The sequence below is a fragment of the Lissotriton vulgaris genome, chromosome 1_1 (assembly GCF_964263255.1).
Source record: "Lissotriton vulgaris chromosome 1_1, aLisVul1.2, whole genome shotgun sequence".
Classification (NCBI taxonomy): domain Eukaryota; kingdom Metazoa; phylum Chordata; class Amphibia; order Caudata; family Salamandridae; genus Lissotriton; species Lissotriton vulgaris.
Window position 1 is genome coordinate 254,566,517 of NC_141685.1, and position 5,524 is coordinate 254,572,040.

Genomic DNA, 5,524 nt, shown 5'->3' on the forward strand with positions numbered 1-5,524 from the left:
ATCGGATGCAGCCCTGAGGTCTTGGTTTATGCCGAGGCGGATCCAGGACGAGGAAAGCCATTGAAGGCATTCACGCAAGCAGGCGGGCAGCCTGGGTGTTTCTGGCAACCCACTCGGGAAACAGTGAATTTAATATCATCATGATGGCAAGCTACCCACAGGGGAAGGACTAAAACACTGCAAGTTCCAACAGGCCACGCGCTGTGGCCACGCCCACCAAGGCGGAAACTTAATCATTACGAGTGTTAAAATGCAGCTGCCGTCTGTGATGAAACTTTGTCCCAAGCCCATGATTAAGTGCCTCACGAGCACGAAACGCGTCGGGGAGGACAAGAGACTTTTGGCGAGACCCCGTGCTGCACTAGCTGGCTTTTATCTTCAATAAAGAAAGGTGAAAACTTACCTCCTCGTGTGGGTTCTAACTACAAAAGGCAACAAGTGTGTTTTGATATAGATATATATATACATATATATATGTATATATATCTATATATATATAAATATATATATACATATATATATGTATATATATCTATATCTATCTATCTATCTATCTATCTATCTATCTATCTATCTATCTATCTATCTATCTATCTATATATATAGTTATATATATATATCTATACTCTATACTACTATTATTAAGAGAGAACTTGCACCTTTTGGCCAGGTAAACTCGGGAACCACAGCACCAATCACAACACCCAATACAGCGTTGGAAAGGGCAGTTGCAGCAGAAGGACATAGGCTATGCAGACGCCCACCATATACATTTAAAATGTAAAAGAACGGTGCCAGCAAAGTAGTCCCTTGTGGGCGTGTCTGCATTGTGCTGTGGGTGTGTGCTGGGGGTGTGACAATCGCTGGGGGCATTCCGTCACGAGTGTTGTTTTTTCTTCCCAGGTTCTATACATTCCTGCTCCCTTTAAATAGTAATTCAATGGAGGTCCCATTCTCTTAGAACCACCCCAAGCACAGTTATGAGCAAAAATACAACTAAAAGGCCCTGCAAAGCATTATGGGATAAGTTTAGCATAATTTTTAGCATTCATGAAAGGGTTTCAATGTTTTTGAAATTTACTCATCAGGGTCATCTTGGGACGACGAGGTGAACTGCAGCTTGATGTGTAATATTTTAAATGCTATAGCATTTGCGTGGTAATATGCCCCAATGTTTTTACCGATTTAAGAGTGAATCAGTGGGTCTCATCAGGACCTGGTGCAAAATATAGAGGCATAAAGTAAACCCTCATTAGAATACAGAGAAATGACATCTGTTCTTTTAGATAGTTGTCCTGAACCCTCCTGGTAGAAACATAATAAAGTTGGACAGACTGATGAGAGCAGTTAGTTGTTCGGCGGAAAAAGAGCTCCTCAGACATGTGCGCGAGACAACTTTATCGTCATTCTGTCAAGGCCGACATTTTACCCCAATCTGTCATGGCCGCTTGCTAGCAAAATATCTTCCCGGTTTTAAGTCTTTCAACCCGATCCAGCATGGACGCCACGCCTCTCATTCCAGTGACGTCCAAACCAATGGCGAGCCATTCTAAACCAGTGAGGTGTTTGGTTTGTCGGATCTCAAGCAGGGCGTGGCCGAGGTACTAATATTTGCATATTTTTTGTGCAATGCCATGGACTTCTTTTCTTTGGGTTTCTTTGTTAAATTGTCAATAATAACTTATTTTAGTACATTCAGATTTTTTTACTCCTTTCCATTTCAATCAACAATTAATATAATAAAGGGAACCTATTAAAAGTAGGTGTTTTTTAGCGATACTACGTGAAATTGCATTTACCATATTTAGAATAGCTCTTTACTATTTGTCTAGAAGGTTTCTTATAAAGAAAAGCTGCCATATCATTGTAAATGAAAGATACGAAGAAAGTCTCCTGTGTTAAACTAAATCGGTTGAAACGCTGAAAAATTATATTGAGTTATTATTATGTGTGTTCTTATATTATTATTATGTGTGTTCTTATATAGCGCTCAACTTACCCTTGGGCATCTTGGCGCTTGCATTGGGAACCCGTCCTGGCTTTTCCCTGTGAGATAACCCATACTGGGCATCCCCAAGGTGAAAGCCAGGCATCCCGCCGCGGGGGGCCGTAGTGGAGATTAAGCAAGCTATTGCCCAGAGTTGCAGAGTGTGAACCCATGATTAGGTCAGGCACCGAAGAGAGAATTATCGAGTCCGTGGACATATGAGCTCAACACCCTGCCGCGTCGGGAATCGAACCCTGGTCCCGGGTCTGACCTCTGCTTCAGGGTCTGCCTGCTCTAACCAGTGAGCCACACTTCTCCACTTATTATAGTTATAGGTTCCTAATATGAAACTCGTTTGAATAAGTAGTGGGAAATAACGTCACGGTCTATTTATGGATATGTCTTACAATGCTTCTCAATGGTGGGCGTAGCCAGCAGATTTTATATAAACGAGTACAGTGAGGTTCATTGTTGATTGCCGAAAAGTGCCCAATTAATTTTAGCTTGTTTTGTTAACTGGATTTTTTAATTCCAGGTTACCTCCGTTCTAGATTTTCTGCTACTTAGAATGCTTTGCGAGAAGTTGTCCCTCCAGCGGTAAATAAATGATTGCAACGAGCTAAAAGTTCAACAAAACAGACTTGCACAGTGTTAAGTAGCGGGCCCTGGGCCCACTGGCTAAAGAGACACTGACACTAGTGACATCACAGTCGAGGTGCGAAATATGGATTCCGCGAGGGAAGGCCGAGGCCGAGTAACAATTTACTAAATATCTCTGGAGGAGCAGGAAGAGGCGCAGTACCACTGGCAGTCCCCAGAGGTCCCTGTAGAGTCTGAATAGGGCTGCACGGACACAGTACCGCAGGCTGTCCCCAGAGGTCCCTGTAGAGTTCTATAGCAGCAACTACACTGGTGATCGCAAAAAAGGCCAGCTCTCTGCTTTGAAATATATATATAAATAGATATATACACACACACATATATATATATATATATATATATATATATATATATATATATATATGTAGATAGATAGATAGATAGATAGATATAGATATAGATATATACATGTATATATATATATATATATCTATATATCTATATAAAGTTAAAGGTGAATGAAGTGCTTTATTCCATCGATGGGGACGGCAACATGACGCGTTTCGTCCAGGAAACCCGGACTTGATCACAACATATATATATATATATCTATATATATATATATCTATCTATATATATACACACACACACACACACACATATATATATATATATATATATATATATATATATATATATATATATATATATATTTCTGCGTGATTAAAAGCTGAATATACCTCGAGGTCCGTGTCCGGAGTTTTCTTGCTGTGGTTGCGCAAGCGTGCGAGCTGGGAAACAGACGGTGCACAGGATATATATATCTATATATATAAATATATATATATATATACATATATATATATCTATATATATATCTATATATATATATATAGTTATATATATATATTTATACTACTATTATAAAGGAAGAACTTTGAACCTTTGAGGCCGGTAAACTCAGAAACCACAGCGCCAATCCACACACCCGATACATTGTTGTAATCGTCAGGGTGTGCAGATGGACATAGGCTATATAAACTTAATAAATATACGTTATTTAAAAAATGTACCGGAAAAAACATAAGTAGTCCCTTGGAAGAAGCGCCGGCCTAGACGTGAGGAGCGCAGGGAGGAGCGGCGTCCAGGAGCGCGAGGAGGACCGGCGGACATGGAGCGGAGAGGAGCGGCGTACAGGCGGCGAGGAGCGGCGGACAGACGGTGAGGAGCGGCGGACAGGCGGGGAGGAACGGTGAGCGGCGGAAAAATGAACCAAAAATGACAATCGTGAGCAAGAGGAAGCAAACGGAGCATTACAAAAGTGAGCCAAACGGTGCATTACAGGAAGAAAAAGTTACGTGTGCAGGTTACAAAAGCATACAAAGTAAACATTGAGGTATAATACTGCAATATATGGAGGAAGGCTCCGGGGGACCCACAGACAACGTCGGGGCGGGCGGGGGCCCTGAAGCCTAATTGCTCCCGGACAACGTCGGGACGGGCTGCTAGTCTATACTACTATTATAAAGAGAGAACTTGCACCTTTTGGCCAGGTAAACTCGGGAACCACAGCACCAATCACTACACCCAATACAGTGTTGGAAAAAGCAGTTGCAGCAGAAGGACATAGGCTATGCAGACGCCCACCATATACATTTAAAATGTAAAAGAACCGTGCCAGCAAAGTAGTCCCTTGTGGGCGTGTCTGCATTGTGCTGTGGGTGTGTGTTGGGGTTGTGACAATCGCATTTTATATGCTATTGCATTTGCCTCATCAGGGACATCTAGGGACTGCGAGGTGTACTGCAGCTTGATATATAATATTTTAAATGCTATTGCATTTGCATCATCAGGGACATCTAGGGACATGAGGTGAACTGCAGCTTGATGTGTAATATTTTAAATGCTATTGCATTTGCCTGGTAATATGCCCCAATGTTTTTACCGATTTAAGAGTGAATCAGTGGGTCTCATCAGGACCTGGTGCAAAATATAGAGGCATAAAGTAAACCCTCATTAGAATACAGAGAAATTACATCTGTTCTTTTAGATAGTTGTCCTGAACCTTCCTGGTAGAAATATAATAAAGTTGGACAGACTGATGAGAGCAGTTAGTTGTTCGGCGGAAAAAGAGCTCCTCAGACATGTGCGCGAGACAACTTTATCGTCATTCTGTCAAGGCCGACATTTTACCCCAATCTGTCATGTCCGCTTGCTCGCAAAATATCTTCCCAGTTTTAAGTCTTTCAACCCGATCCAGCATGGACGCCACGCCTCTCATTCCAGTGACGTCCAAACCAATGGCGAGCCATTCTAACCAGTGACGTGTTTGGTTTGTCGGATCTCAAGCAGGGCGTGGCCGAGGTACTAATATTTGCATATTTTCTGTGCAATGCCATGGACTTCTTTTCTTTGTTTTTTTTTTGTTAAATTGTCAATAATAACTTATTTTAGTACCCTCAGATTTTTTACTCTTTTCCATTTCAATCAACAATTAATATCTTAAAGGGGACCTATTAAAAGTAGGTCTTTTTTAGCGCTACCACGTGAAATTGCATTGACGGTAGTTAGAATAGCTCTTTACTATTTGTCTAGAAGGTTTCTAATAAAGAGAAGCCGCCTCATCATTGGAAATGAAAGATATGAAGAAAGCTCTCTGTTCTAATCTAGAACGGTTGGAATGCTGAATGATGATTCTGAGTTATGAAGATCTTGATATGAAACTCGTCACAATAAGTAATGGGAAATAATGTCACGGACCATTTAAGAATATGTCTTACTATGCTGCTCAATGGTGGGTGTTGCCAGCAGATTTTATATAAACGAGCACTGTGAGGTTCGTTGTTGATTGCCGAAAAGTGCCCAATTAATTTTAGCTGGTTTTGTTAACTGGATTTTTTAATTCCAGGTTACCTCCGTTCTAGGTTTGCTGCTAAA

The 5,524-nt window shown here is 41.2% G+C and overlaps 1 pseudogene; it reads left to right on the forward strand.

Moving 5' to 3' along the window:
• Positions 1-5,155: 5,155 nt before the first annotated feature.
• LOC147746818 (U7 small nuclear RNA) lies at positions 5,156-5,208 on the forward strand (annotated as a pseudogene).
• Positions 5,209-5,524: the final 316 nt, after the last annotated feature.